This window comes from Platalea leucorodia (assembly GCF_965183815.1).
Source record: "Platalea leucorodia genome assembly, chromosome: 8".
NCBI lineage: Eukaryota > Metazoa > Chordata > Aves > Pelecaniformes > Threskiornithidae > Platalea > Platalea leucorodia.
Genome location: NC_138830.1, coordinates 30629662 through 30645054, shown reverse-complemented (window position 1 = coordinate 30645054; position 15393 = coordinate 30629662).

Below are 15393 nucleotides of genomic sequence, written 5' to 3'. Positions count from 1 at the left end.
AAAAGCTCTTGCTGCTCTTCAAGTAGCCAGGCAACCCCATTCACAGCCCCACAAACGCTGACGCTCTCTCTTTCGTGAGCCTCCCAAACTCCAAGACTATCTGCCTGGGACGCTGAGTATAGCCAGAGCCAGGCTCACCAATTGCGAACGTCCCGGGATTCCTCCGACCCCAAAGGGGCCAGGAATAAAAGCTCTTGCTGCTCTTCAAGTAGCCAGGCAACTCCATTCACAGCCCCACAAACGCTGACGCTCTCTCTTTCGTGAGCCTCCCATACTCCAAGACTATCTGCCTGGGACGCTGCGTACAGCCAGAACCAGGCTCAGAAATTCTGACCGTCCCGACATTCCTCCCACCCCAAAGAGGCCAGGTCCAAAAGCTCTTGCTGCTCTTCAAGTAGCCAGGCAACCCCATTCACAGCCCCACAAACGCTGACGCTCTCTCTTTCGTGAGCCTCCCAAACTCCAAGACTATCTGCCTGGGACGCTGAGGACACCCGGAGCCAGGCTCAGCAATTGCGAATAACCGTGCCTTCCTTCCACCCCAAAGGAGCCAGGACCAAAAGCTCTTGCTGCTCTTCAAGTAGCCAGGCAACCCCATTCACAGCCCCACAAACGCTGACGCTCTCTCTTTCTGTGGCCTCCCAAACTCCAAGACTATCTGCCTGTGACGCTGAATACAGCCGGAGCCACGCTCAGCGATTGCGAACGTCCCGGGATTCCTCCCACCCCAAAGAGGCCAGGACCAAAAGCTCTTGCTGCTCTTCAAGTAGCCAGGCAACCCCATTCACAGCCCCACAAACGCTGACGCTGTCTCTTTCGTGAGCCTCCCAAACTCCAAGACTATCTGCCTGGGACGCTGAGGACACCCGGAGCCAGGCTCAGCAATTGCGAATAACCGTTCCTTCCTCCCACCCCAAAGGGGCCAGTACCAAAAGCTCTTGCTGCTCTTCAGGTAGCCAGGCAACCCCATTCACAGCCCCACAAACGCTGACGCTGTCTCTTTCGTGAGCCTCCCAAACTCCAAGACTATCTGCCTGGGACACTGAATACAGCCGGAGCCAGGCTCAGCAATTGCGAATAACCGTTCCTTCCTCCCACCCCAAAGGGGCCAGTACCAAAAGCTCTTGCTTCTCTTCAGGTAGCCAGGCAACCCCATTCACAGCCCCACAAACGCTGACGCTGTCTCTTTCGTGAGCCTCCCAAACTCCAAGACTATCTGCCTGGGACGCTGAGTACAGCCAGAGCCAGGCTGAGCAATTGTGAACCGTTCCGACATTCCTCCCACCCCAAAGGGGCCAGGACCAAAAGCGCTTGCTGCTCTTCAAGTAGCCAGGCAACTCCATTCACAGCCCCACAAACGCTGATGCTGTCTCTTTCGTGAGACTCCCAAACTCCAATACTATCTGCCTGGGACGCTGAGTACAGCCAGAGCCAAGCTCAGCAATTCCGAATGTCTCGAGATTCCTCCCACCCCAAAGAGGCCAGGACCAAAAGCTCTTGCTGCTCTTCAAGTAGCCAGGCAACCCCATTCACAGCCCCACAAACGCTGACGCTCTCTCTTTCGTGAGACTCCCAAACTCCAAGACTATCTGCCTGGGACGCTGCGTACAGCCAGAACCAGGCTCAGCAACTGCGAACGTCCAGAGATTCCTCCCACCCCAAAGGGGTCAGGACCAAAAGCGCTTGCTGCTCTTCAAGTAGCCAGGCAACCCCATTCACAGCCCCAAAAACGCTGACGCTCTCTCTTTCGTGAGCCTCCCAAACTCCAAGACTATCTGCCTGGGACGCTGAGGACACCCGGAGCCAGGCTCAGCAATTGCGAATTACAGTGCATTCCTCCCACCCCAAAGGGGCCAGGACCAAAAGCTCTTGCTGCTCTTCAAGTAGCCAGGCAACCCCATTCACAGCCCCACAAACGCTGACGCTCTCTCTTTCGTGAGCCTCCCAAACTCCAAGACTATCTGCCTGGGACGCTGAGGACACCAGGAGCCAGTCTCAGCAATTGCGAATAACAGTGCATTCCTCCCACCCCAAAGGGGCCAGTACCAAAAGCTCTTGCTGCTCTTCAAGTAGCCAGGCAACCCCATTCACAGCCCCACAAACGCTGACACTGTCTCTATCGTGAGCCTCCCAAACTCCAAGACTATCTGCCTGGTATGCTGCGTACAGCCAGAGCCAGGCTCAGCAACTGCGAACGTCCAGAGATTCCTCCCACACCAAAGGTGCCAGGACCAAAAGCGCTTGCTGCTCTTCAAGTAGCCAGGCAACCCCATTCACAGCCCCACAAACGCTGACACTGTCTCTTTCGTGAGCCTCCCAAACTCCAAGACTATCTGCCTGGGACGGTGAGTACAGCCAGAGCCAGGCTCAGCAATTGCGAATAGCAGTGCCTTCCTCCCACCCCAAAGGGGCCAGGACCAAAAGCTCTTGCTGCTCTTCAAGTAGCCAGGCAACCCCATTCACAGCCCCACAAACGCTGACGCTGTCTCTTTCTGGTGTCTCCCAAACTCCAAGACTATCTGCCTGTGACGCTGAATACAGCCGGAGCCAGGCTCAGCGATTGCGAACGTCCCGGGATTCCTCCCACCCCAAAGAGGCCAGGACCAAAAGCTCTTGCTGCTCTTCAAGTAGCCAGGCAACCCCATTCACAGCCCCACAAACGCTGACGCTGTCTCTTTCGTGAGCCTCCCAAACTCGAATACTATCTGCCTTGGACGCTGAGTACAGCCAGACCGCGGCTCAGCAACTGCGAACGTCCAGAGATTCCTCCCACACCAAAGGTGCCAGGACCAAAAGCGCTTGCTGCTCTTCAAGTAGCCAGGCAACTCCATTCACAGCCCCACAAACGCTGACGCTGTCTCTTTCGTGAGACTCCCAAAGTCCAATACTATCTGCCTGGGACGCTGAGTACAGCCAGAGCCAAGCTCAGCAATTCCGAATGTCTCGAGATTCCTCCCACCCCAAAGAGGCCAGGACCAAAAGCTCTTGCTGCTCTTCAGGTAGCCAGGTAACCCCATTCACAGCCCCACAAACGCTGACGCTGTATCTTTCGTGAGCCTCCCAAACTCCAAGACTGACTGCCTGGGACGCTGCGTACAGCCAGAGCCAGGCTCAGCAGCTGCGAACGTCCCGAGATTCCTCCCACCCCAAAGGGGCCAGGACCAAAAGCTCTTGCTGCTCTTCAAGTAGCCAGGCAACCCCATTCACAGCCCCACAAACGCTGACGCTGTCTCTTTCGTGAGCCTCCCAAACTCGAATACTATCTGCCTGGGACGCTGAGTACAGCCGGAGCCAGGCTCAGCAATTGCGAATAACCGTGCCTTCCTCCCACCCCAAAGGGGCCAGGACCAAAAGCTCTTGCTGCTCTTCAAGTAGCCAGGCAACCCCATTCACAGCCCCACAAACGCTGACGCTCTCTCTTTCTTGAGACTCCCAAACTCCAAGACTATCTGCCTGGGACGCTGCGTACAGCCAGAACCAGGCTCAGCAACTGCGAACGTCCAGAGATTCCTCCCACCCCAAAGGGGTCAGGACCAAAAGCGCTTGCTGCTCTTCAAGTAGCCAGGCAACCCCATTCACAGCCCCACAAACGCTGACGCTCTCTCTTTCGTGAGCCTCCCAAACTCCAAGACTATCTGCCTGGGACGCTGAGGACACCCGGAGCCAGGCTCAGCAATTGCGAATAACAGTGCATTCCTCCCACCCCAAAGGGGCCAGGTCCAAAAGCTCTTGCTGCTCTTCAAGTAGCCAGGCAACCCCATTCACAGCCCCACAAATGCTGACGCTCTCTCTTTCGTGAGCCTCCCAAACTCCAAGACTATCTGCCTGGGACGCTGAGGACACCAGGAGCCAGTCTCAGCAATTGCGAATAACCGTGCCTTCCTCCCACCCCAAAGGGGCCAGGACCAAAAGCTCTTGCTGCTCTTCAAGTAGCCAGGCAACCCCATTCACAGCCCCACAAATGCTGACGCTGTCTCTTTCGTGAGACTCCCAAAGTCCAATACTATCTGCCTGGGACGGTGAGTACAGCCAGAGCCAGGCTCAGCAATTGCGAATGTCTCGAGATTCCTCCCACCCCAAAGAGGCCAGGACCAAAAGCTCGTGCTGCTCTTCAAGTAGCCAGGCAACCCCATTCACAGCCCCACAAACGCTGACGCTGTCTCTTTCGTGAGCCTCCCAAACTCGAATACTATCTGCCTGGGACGCTGAGTACAGCCAGAGCCAAGCTAAGCAATTGCGAATAACCGTGCCTTCCTCCCACCCCAAAGGGGCCAGGACCAAAAGCTCTTGCTGCTCTTCAAGTAGCCAGGCAACCCCATTCACAGCCCCACAAACGCTGACGCTGTCTCTTTCGTGAGCCTCCCAAACTCCAAGACTATCTGCCTGGTACGCTGCGTACAGCCAGAGCCAGGCTCAGCAATTGCGACCGTCCCGGGATTCCTCCCACCCCAAAGGGGCCAGGACCAAAAGCTCTTGCTGCTCTTCAAGTAGCCAGGCAACCCCATTCACAGCCCCACAAACGCTGATGCTGTCTCTTTCGTGAGCCTCCCAAACTCCAAGACTATCTGCCTGGGACGCTGCGTACAGCCAGAACCAGGCTCAGCAATTGCGAACGTCCCAGGATTCCTCCCACCCCAAAGGGGCCAGGACCAAAAGCTCTTGCTGCTCTTCAAGTAGCCAGGCAACCCCATTTACAGCCCCACAAACGCTGACGCTGTCTCTATCGTGAGCCTCCCAAACTCCAATATTATCTGCCTGGGATGCTGCGTACAGCCAGATCCCAGCTGAGCAATTGCGACCGTCCCGGGATTCCTCCCACCCCAAAGAAGCCAGGACCACAAGCTCTTGCTGCTCTTCAAGTAGCCAGGCAACCCCATTCACAGCCCCACAAACGCTGACGCTGTCTCTTTCGTGAGCCTCCCAAACTCCAAGACTATATTCCTGGGACGGTGAGTACAGCCAGAGCCAGGCTCAGCAATTGCGAATGTCTCGAGATTCCTCCCACCCCAAAGGGGCCAGGACCAAAAGCTCGTGCTGCTCTTCAAGTAGCCAGGCAAGCCCATTAACAGCCCCACAAACGCTGACGCTCTCTCTTTCGTGAGCCTCCCAAACTCCAAGACTATCTGCCTGGGACGCTGAGCACAGCCAGAGCCAGGCTCAGAAATTTTGAACCGTTCCGACATTCCTCCCACCCCAAAGGGGCCAGGACCAAAAGCTCTTGCTGCTCTTCAAGTAGCCAGGCAACCCCATTCACAGCCCCACAAACGCTGACGCTTTCTCTTTCGTGAGCCTCCCAAACTCCAATACTATCTGCCTGGGATGCTGCGTACAGCCAGAGCCAGGCTCAGCAATTGCGACCGTCCCGGGATTCCTCCCACCCCAAAGGGGCCAGGACCAAAAGCTCTTGCTGCTCTTCAAGTAGCCAGGCAACCCCATTCACAGCCCCACAAACCCTGACGCTGTCTCTTTCGTGAGCCTCCCAAACTCCAAGACTATCTGCCTGGGACGCTGCGTACAGCCAGACCCCGTCTCAGCAACTGCGAACGTCCAGAGATTCCTCACACCCCAAAGGGGCCAGGACCACAAGCTCTTGCTGCTCTTCAAGTAGCCAGGCAACCCCATTCACAGCCCCACAAACGCTGACGCTGTCTCTTTCGTGAGCCTCCCAAAGTCCAATACTATCTGCCTGGGACGCTGCGTACAGCCAGAACCAGGCTCAGCAATTGCGAACGTCCCAGGATTCTTCCCACCCCAAAGGGGCCAGGACTAAAAGCTCTTGCTGCTCTTCAAGTAGCCAGGCAACCCCATTCACAGCTCCACAAACGCTGACGCTGTCTCTTTCGTGAGCCTCCCAAACTCCAAGACTGACTGCCTGGTATGCTGCGTACAGCCAGAGCCAGGCTCAGAAATTGTGACCGTCCCGACATTCCTCCCACCCCAAAGGGGCCAGGTCCAAAAGCTCTTGCTGCTCTTCAAGTAGCAAGGCAACCCCATTCACAGCCCCACAAACGCTGACGCTGTCTCTTTCTGTGGCCTCCCAAACTCCAAGACTATCTTGCCTGTGACGCTGAGTACAGCCAGACCGCGGCTCAGCAACTGCGAACGTCCAGAGATTCCTCCCACACCAAAGGTGCCAGGACCAAAAGCGCTTGCTGCTCTCCAAGTAGCCAGGCAACCCCATTCACAGCCCCACAAACGCTGACGCTGTCTCTTTCGTGAGCCTCCCAAACTCCAAGACTATCTGCCTGGGACGCTGAGGACACCCGGAGCCAGGCTCAGCAATTGCGAATAACACTGCATTCCTCCCACCCCAAAGGGGCCAGGTCCAAAAGCTCTTGCTGCTCTTCAAGTAGCCAGGCAACCCCATTCACAGCCCCACAAATGCTGACGCTGTCTCTTTCGTGAGCCTCCCAAACTCCAAGACTATCTGCCTGGGACGCTGAGGACACCCAGAGCCAGGCTCAGCAATTGCGAATAACCGTGCCTTCCTTCCACCCCAAAGGAGCCAGGACCAAAAGCTCTTGCTGCTCTTCAAGTAGCCAGGCAACCCCATTCACAGCCCCACAAACGCTGACGCTCTCTCTTTCTGTGGCCTCCCAAACTCCAAGACTATCTGCCTGTGACGCTGAATACAGCCGGAGCCACGCTCAGCGATTGCGAACGTCCCGGGATTCCTCCCACCCCAAAGAGGCCAGGACGAAAAGCTCTTGCTGCTCTTCAAGTAGCCAGGCAAGCCCATTAACAGCCCCACAAACGCTGACGCTGTCTCTTTCGTGAGCCTCCCAAACTCCAAGACTATCTGCCTGGGACACTGAGTATAGCCGGAGCCAGGCTCAGCAATTGCGAATAACCGTTCCTTCCTCCCACCCCAAAGGGGCCAGTACCAAAAGCTCTTGCTTCTCTTCAGGTAGCCAGGCAACCCCATTCACAGCCCCACAAACGCTGACGCTGTCTCTTTCGTGAGCCTCCCAAACTCCAAGACTATCTGCCTGGGACGCTGAGGACACCCGGAGCCAGGCTCAGCAATTGCGAATAACCGTGCCTTCCTTCCACCCCAAAGGAGCCAGGACCAAAAGCTCTTGCTGCTCTTCAAGTAGCCAGGCAACCCCATTCACAGCCCCACAAACGCTGACGCTCTCTCTTTCTGTGGCCTCCCAAACTCCAAGACTATCTGCCTGTGACGCTGAATACAGCCGGAGCCACGCTCAGCGATTGCGAACGTCCCGGGATTCCTCCCACCCCAAAGAGGCCAGGACCAAAAGCTCTTGCTGCTCTTCAAGTAGCCAGGCAAGCCCATTAACAGCCCCACAAACGCTGACGCTGTCTCTTTCGTGAGCCTCCCAAACTCCAAGACTATCTGCCTGGGACGCTGAGGACACCCGGAGCCAGGCTCAGCAATTGCGAATAACCGTTCCTTCCTCCCACCCCAAAGGGGCCAGTACCAAAAGCTCTTGCTGCTCTTCAGGTAGCCAGGCAACCCCATTCACAGCCCCACAAACGCTGACGCTGTCTCTTTCGTGAGCCTCCCAAACTCCAAGACTATCTGCCTGGGACACTGAATACAGCCGGAGCCAGGCTCAGCAATTGCGAATAACCGTTCCTTCCTCCCACCCCAAAGGGGCCAGTACCAAAAGCTCTTGCTTCTCTTCAGGTAGCCAGGCAACCCCATTCACAGCCCCACAAACGCTGACGCTGTCTCTTTCGTGAGCCTCCCAAACTCCAAGACTATCTGCCTGGGACGCTGAGTACAGCCAGAGCCAGGCTGAGCAATTGTGAACCGTTCCGACATTCCTCCCACCCCAAAGGGGCCAGGACCAAAAGCGCTTGCTGCTCTTCAAGTAGCCAGGCAACTCCATTCACAGCCCCACAAACGCTGATGCTGTCTCTTTCGTGAGACTCCCAAACTCCAATACTATCTGCCTGGGACGCTGAGTACAGCCAGAGCCAAGCTCAGCAATTCCGAATGTCTCGAGATTCCTCCCACCCCAAAGAGGCCAGGACCAAAAGCTCTTGCTGCTCTTCAAGTAGCCAGGCAACCCCATTCACAGCCCCACAAACGCTGACGCTCTCTCTTTCGTGAGACTCCCAAACTCCAAGACTATCTGCCTGGGACGCTGCGTACAGCCAGAACCAGGCTCAGCAACTGCGAACGTCCAGAGATTCCTCCCACCCCAAAGGGGTCAGGACCAAAAGCGCTTGCTGCTCTTCAAGTAGCCAGGCAACCCCATTCACAGCCCCAAAAACGCTGACGCTCTCTCTTTCGTGAGCCTCCCAAACTCCAAGACTATCTGCCTGGGACGCTGAGGACACCCGGAGCCAGGCTCAGCAATTGCGAATTACAGTGCATTCCTCCCACCCCAAAGGGGCCAGGACCAAAAGCTCTTGCTGCTCTTCAAGTAGCCAGGCAACCCCATTCACAGCCCCACAAACGCTGACGCTCTCTCTTTCGTGAGCCTCCCAAACTCCAAGACTATCTGCCTGGGACGCTGAGGACACCAGGAGCCAGTCTCAGCAATTGCGAATAACAGTGCATTCCTCCCACCCCAAAGGGGCCAGTACCAAAAGCTCTTGCTGCTCTTCAAGTAGCCAGGCAACCCCATTCACAGCCCCACAAACGCTGACACTGTCTCTATCGTGAGCCTCCCAAACTCCAAGACTATCTGCCTGGTATGCTGCGTACAGCCAGAGCCAGGCTCAGCAACTGCGAACGTCCAGAGATTCCTCCCACACCAAAGGTGCCAGGACCAAAAGCGCTTGCTGCTCTTCAAGTAGCCAGGCAACCCCATTCACAGCCCCACAAACGCTGACACTGTCTCTTTCGTGAGCCTCCCAAACTCCAAGACTATCTGCCTGGGACGGTGAGTACAGCCAGAGCCAGGCTCAGCAATTGCGAATAGCAGTGCCTTCCTCCCACCCCAAAGGGGCCAGGACCAAAAGCTCTTGCTGCTCTTCAAGTAGCCAGGCAACCCCATTCACAGCCCCACAAACGCTGACGCTGTCTCTTTCTGGTGTCTCCCAAACTCCAAGACTATCTGCCTGTGACGCTGAATACAGCCGGAGCCAGGCTCAGCGATTGCGAACGTCCCGGGATTCCTCCCACCCCAAAGAGGCCAGGACCAAAAGCTCTTGCTGCTCTTCAAGTAGCCAGGCAACCCCATTCACAGCCCCACAAACGCTGACGCTGTCTCTTTCGTGAGCCTCCCAAACTCGAATACTATCTGCCTTGGACGCTGAGTACAGCCAGACCGCGGCTCAGCAACTGCGAACGTCCAGAGATTCCTCCCACACCAAAGGTGCCAGGACCAAAAGCGCTTGCTGCTCTTCAAGTAGCCAGGCAACTCCATTCACAGCCCCACAAACGCTGACGCTGTCTCTTTCGTGAGACTCCCAAAGTCCAATACTATCTGCCTGGGACGCTGAGTACAGCCAGAGCCAAGCTCAGCAATTCCGAATGTCTCGAGATTCCTCCCACCCCAAAGAGGCCAGGACCAAAAGCTCTTGCTGCTCTTCAGGTAGCCAGGTAACCCCATTCACAGCCCCACAAACGCTGACGCTGTATCTTTCGTGAGCCTCCCAAACTCCAAGACTGACTGCCTGGGACGCTGCGTACAGCCAGAGCCAGGCTCAGCAGCTGCGAACGTCCCGAGATTCCTCCCACCCCAAAGGGGCCAGGACCAAAAGCTCTTGCTGCTCTTCAAGTAGCCAGGCAACCCCATTCACAGCCCCACAAACGCTGACGCTGTCTCTTTCGTGAGCCTCCCAAACTCGAATACTATCTGCCTGGGACGCTGAGTACAGCCGGAGCCAGGCTCAGCAATTGCGAATAACCGTGCCTTCCTCCCACCCCAAAGGGGCCAGGACCAAAAGCTCTTGCTGCTCTTCAAGTAGCCAGGCAACCCCATTCACAGCCCCACAAACGCTGACGCTCTCTCTTTCTTGAGACTCCCAAACTCCAAGACTATCTGCCTGGGACGCTGCGTACAGCCAGAACCAGGCTCAGCAACTGCGAACGTCCAGAGATTCCTCCCACCCCAAAGGGGTCAGGACCAAAAGCGCTTGCTGCTCTTCAAGTAGCCAGGCAACCCCATTCACAGCCCCACAAACGCTGACGCTCTCTCTTTCGTGAGCCTCCCAAACTCCAAGACTATCTGCCTGGGACGCTGAGGACACCCGGAGCCAGGCTCAGCAATTGCGAATAACAGTGCATTCCTCCCACCCCAAAGGGGCCAGGTCCAAAAGCTCTTGCTGCTCTTCAAGTAGCCAGGCAACCCCATTCACAGCCCCACAAATGCTGACGCTCTCTCTTTCGTGAGCCTCCCAAACTCCAAGACTATCTGCCTGGGACGCTGAGGACACCAGGAGCCAGTCTCAGCAATTGCGAATAACCGTGCCTTCCTCCCACCCCAAAGGGGCCAGGACCAAAAGCTCTTGCTGCTCTTCAAGTAGCCAGGCAACCCCATTCACAGCCCCACAAATGCTGACGCTGTCTCTTTCGTGAGACTCCCAAAGTCCAATACTATCTGCCTGGGACGGTGAGTACAGCCAGAGCCAGGCTCAGCAATTGCGAATGTCTCGAGATTCCTCCCACCCCAAAGAGGCCAGGACCAAAAGCTCGTGCTGCTCTTCAAGTAGCCAGGCAACCCCATTCACAGCCCCACAAACGCTGACGCTGTCTCTTTCGTGAGCCTCCCAAACTCGAATACTATCTGCCTGGGACGCTGAGTACAGCCAGAGCCAAGCTAAGCAATTGCGAATAACCGTGCCTTCCTCCCACCCCAAAGGGGCCAGGACCAAAAGCTCTTGCTGCTCTTCAAGTAGCCAGGCAACCCCATTCACAGCCCCACAAACGCTGACGCTGTCTCTTTCGTGAGCCTCCCAAACTCCAAGACTATCTGCCTGGTACGCTGCGTACAGCCAGAGCCAGGCTCAGCAATTGCGACCGTCCCGGGATTCCTCCCACCCCAAAGGGGCCAGGACCAAAAGCTCTTGCTGCTCTTCAAGTAGCCAGGCAACCCCATTCACAGCCCCACAAACGCTGATGCTGTCTCTTTCGTGAGCCTCCCAAACTCCAAGACTATCTGCCTGGGACGCTGCGTACAGCCAGAACCAGGCTCAGCAATTGCGAACGTCCCAGGATTCCTCCCACCCCAAAGGGGCCAGGACCAAAAGCTCTTGCTGCTCTTCAAGTAGCCAGGCAACCCCATTTACAGCCCCACAAACGCTGACGCTGTCTCTATCGTGAGCCTCCCAAACTCCAATATTATCTGCCTGGGATGCTGCGTACAGCCAGATCCCAGCTGAGCAATTGCGACCGTCCCGGGATTCCTCCCACCCCAAAGAAGCCAGGACCACAAGCTCTTGCTGCTCTTCAAGTAGCCAGGCAACCCCATTCACAGCCCCACAAACGCTGACGCTGTCTCTTTCGTGAGCCTCCCAAACTCCAAGACTATATTCCTGGGACGGTGAGTACAGCCAGAGCCAGGCTCAGCAATTGCGAATGTCTCGAGATTCCTCCCACCCCAAAGGGGCCAGGACCAAAAGCTCGTGCTGCTCTTCAAGTAGCCAGGCAAGCCCATTAACAGCCCCACAAACGCTGACGCTCTCTCTTTCGTGAGCCTCCCAAACTCCAAGACTATCTGCCTGGGACGCTGAGCACAGCCAGAGCCAGGCTCAGAAATTTTGAACCGTTCCGACATTCCTCCCACCCCAAAGGGGCCAGGACCAAAAGCTCTTGCTGCTCTTCAAGTAGCCAGGCAACCCCATTCACAGCCCCACAAACGCTGACGCTTTCTCTTTCGTGAGCCTCCCAAACTCCAATACTATCTGCCTGGGATGCTGCGTACAGCCAGAGCCCAGCTGAGGAATTGCGGACGTTCAGGGATTCCTCCCACCCCAAAGGGGCCAGGACCAAAAGCTCTTGCTGCTCTTCAAGTAGCCAGGCAACCCCATTCACAGCCCCACAAACCCTGACGCTGTCTCTTTCGTGAGCCTCCCAAACTCCAAGACTATCTGCCTGGGACGCTGCGTACAGCCAGACCCCGTCTCAGCAACTGCGAACGTCCAGAGATTCCTCACACCCCAAAGGGGCCAGGACCACAAGCTCTTGCTGCTCTTCAAGTAGCCAGGCAACCCCATTCACAGCCCCACAAACGCTGACGCTGTCTCTTTCGTGAGCCTCCCAAAGTCCAATACTATCTGCCTGGGACGCTGCGTACAGCCAGAACCAGGCTCAGCAATTGCGAACGTCCCAGGATTCTTCCCACCCCAAAGGGGCCAGGACTAAAAGCTCTTGCTGCTCTTCAAGTAGCCAGGCAACCCCATTCACAGCTCCACAAACGCTGACGCTGTCTCTTTCGTGAGCCTCCCAAACTCCAAGACTGACTGCCTGGTATGCTGCGTACAGCCAGAGCCAGGCTCAGAAATTGTGACCGTCCCGACATTCCTCCCACCCCAAAGGGGCCAGGTCCAAAAGCTCTTGCTGCTCTTCAAGTAGCAAGGCAACCCCATTCACAGCCCCACAAACGCTGACGCTGTCTCTTTCTGTGGCCTCCCAAACTCCAAGACTATCTTGCCTGTGACGCTGAGTACAGCCAGACCGCGGCTCAGCAACTGCGAACGTCCAGAGATTCCTCCCACACCAAAGGTGCCAGGACCAAAAGCGCTTGCTGCTCTCCAAGTAGCCAGGCAACCCCATTCACAGCCCCACAAACGCTGACGCTGTCTCTTTCGTGAGCCTCCCAAACTCCAAGACTATCTGCCTGGGACGCTGAGGACACCCGGAGCCAGGCTCAGCAATTGCGAATAACACTGCATTCCTCCCACCCCAAAGGGGCCAGGTCCAAAAGCTCTTGCTGCTCTTCAAGTAGCCAGGCAACCCCATTCACAGCCCCACAAATGCTGACGCTGTCTCTTTCGTGAGCCTCCCAAACTCCAAGACTATCTGCCTGGGACGCTGAGGACACCCAGAGCCAGGCTCAGCAATTGCGAATAACCGTGCCTTCCTTCCACCCCAAAGGAGCCAGGACCAAAAGCTCTTGCTGCTCTTCAAGTAGCCAGGCAACCCCATTCACAGCCCCACAAACGCTGACGCTCTCTCTTTCTGTGGCCTCCCAAACTCCAAGACTATCTGCCTGTGACGCTGAATACAGCCGGAGCCACGCTCAGCGATTGCGAACGTCCCGGGATTCCTCCCACCCCAAAGAGGCCAGGACGAAAAGCTCTTGCTGCTCTTCAAGTAGCCAGGCAAGCCCATTAACAGCCCCACAAACGCTGACGCTGTCTCTTTCGTGAGCCTCCCAAACTCCAAGACTATCTGCCTGGGACACTGAGTATAGCCGGAGCCAGGCTCAGCAATTGCGAATAACCGTTCCTTCCTCCCACCCCAAAGGGGCCAGTACCAAAAGCTCTTGCTTCTCTTCAGGTAGCCAGGCAACCCCATTCACAGCCCCACAAACGCTGACGCTGTCTCTTTCGTGAGCCTCCCAAACTCCAAGACTATCTGCCTGGGACGCTGAGGACAGCCAGAGCCAGGCTCAGCAATTGCGACCGTCCCGGGATTCCTCCCACCCCAAAGGGGCCAGGACCAAAAGCGCTTGCTGCTCTTCAAGTAGCCAGGCAACTCCATTCACAGCCCCACAAGCGCTGATGCTGTCTCTTTCGTGAGACTCCCAAAGTCCAATACTATCTGCCTGGGACGCTGAGTACAGCCAGAGCCAGGCTCAGTAATTGAGAATGTCTCCAGATTCCTCCCACTCCAAAGGGGCCAGGACCAAAATCTCTTGCTGCTCTTCAAGTAGCCAGGCAACCCCATTCACAGCCCCACAAACGCTGACGCTGTCTCTTTCGTGAGCCTCCCAAACTCCAAGACTAGCTGCCTGGGACGCTGAGTACAGCCAGAGCCAGGCTCAGCAATTGCGACCGTCCCGGGATTCCTCCCACCCCAAAGGGGCCAGGACCAAAAGCTCTTGCTGCTCTTCAAGTAGCCAGGCAACCCCATTTACAGCCCCACAAACGCTGATGCTTTCACTTTCGTGAGCCTCCCAAACTCCAAGACTGACTGCCTGGGACGCTGCGTACAGCCAGACCCCGGCTCAGCAACTGCGAACGTCCAGAGATACCTCCCACCCCAAAGAGGCCAGGAATAAAAGTGCTTGCTCCTCTTCAAGTAGCCAGGCAACCCCATTCACAGCCCCACAAACGCTGACGCTGTCTCTTTCGTGAGCCTCCCAAACTCCAAGACTATCTGCCTGGGACGCTAAGTACAGCCAGAGCCAGGCTCAGCAATTGCGACCGTCCCGGGATTCCTCCCACCCCAAAGGGGCCAGGACCAAAAGCTCTTGCTGCTCTTCAAGTAGCCAGGCAACCCCATTCACAGCCCCACAAACGCTGACGCTGTCTCTTTCGTGAGCCTCCCAAACTCGAATTCTATCTGCCTTGGACGGTGAGTACAGCCAGAGCCAGGCTCAGCAACTGCGAGCGTCCAGAGATTCCTCCCACACCAAAGGTGCCAGGACCAAAAGCGCTTGCTGCTCTTCAAGTAGCCAGGCAACCCCATTCACAGCCCCACAAACGTTGACGCTCTCTCTTTCGTGAGCCTCCCAAACTCCAATATTATCTGCCTGGGACGCTGAGTACAGCCAGAGCCAGGCTCAGCAATTGTGAACCGTTCCGACATTCCTCCCACCCCAAAGGGGCCAGGACCAAAAGCGCTTGCTGCTCTTCAAGTAGCCAGGCAACTCCATTCACAGCCCCACAAACGCTGACGCTGTCTCTTTCGTGAGACTCCCAAAGTCCAATATTATCTGCCTGGGACGGTGAGTACAGCCAGAACCAAGATAAGCAATTGCGAATAACCGTGCCTTCCTCCCACCCCAAAGGGGCCAGGACCAAAAGCTCTTGCTGCTCTTCAAGTAGCCAGGCAACCCCATTCAAAGCCCCAAAAACGCTGACGCTCTCTCTTTCATGAGCCTCCCAAACTCCAAGAATATCTGCCTGGGACGCTGAATACAGCCGGAGCCAGGCTCAGCAATTGCGAACGTCCCGGGATTCCTCCCACCCCAAAGAGGCCAGGACGAAAAGCTCTTGCTGCTCTTCAAGTAGCCAGGCAACCCCATTCACAGCCCCACAAACGCTGACGCTGTCTCTTTCGTGAGCCTCCCAAACTCGAATAATATCTGCCTTGGGCGCTGAGTACAGCCAGACCGCGGCTCAGCAACTGCGAACGTCCAGAGATTCCTCCCACACCAAAGGTGCCAGGACCAAAAGCGCTTGCTGCTCTTCAAGTAGCCAGGCAACTCCATTAACAGCCCCACAAACGCTGACGCTGTCTCTTTCGTGAGCCTCCCAAACTCCAAGACTATCTGCCTGGGACACTGAATACAGCCGGAGCCAGGC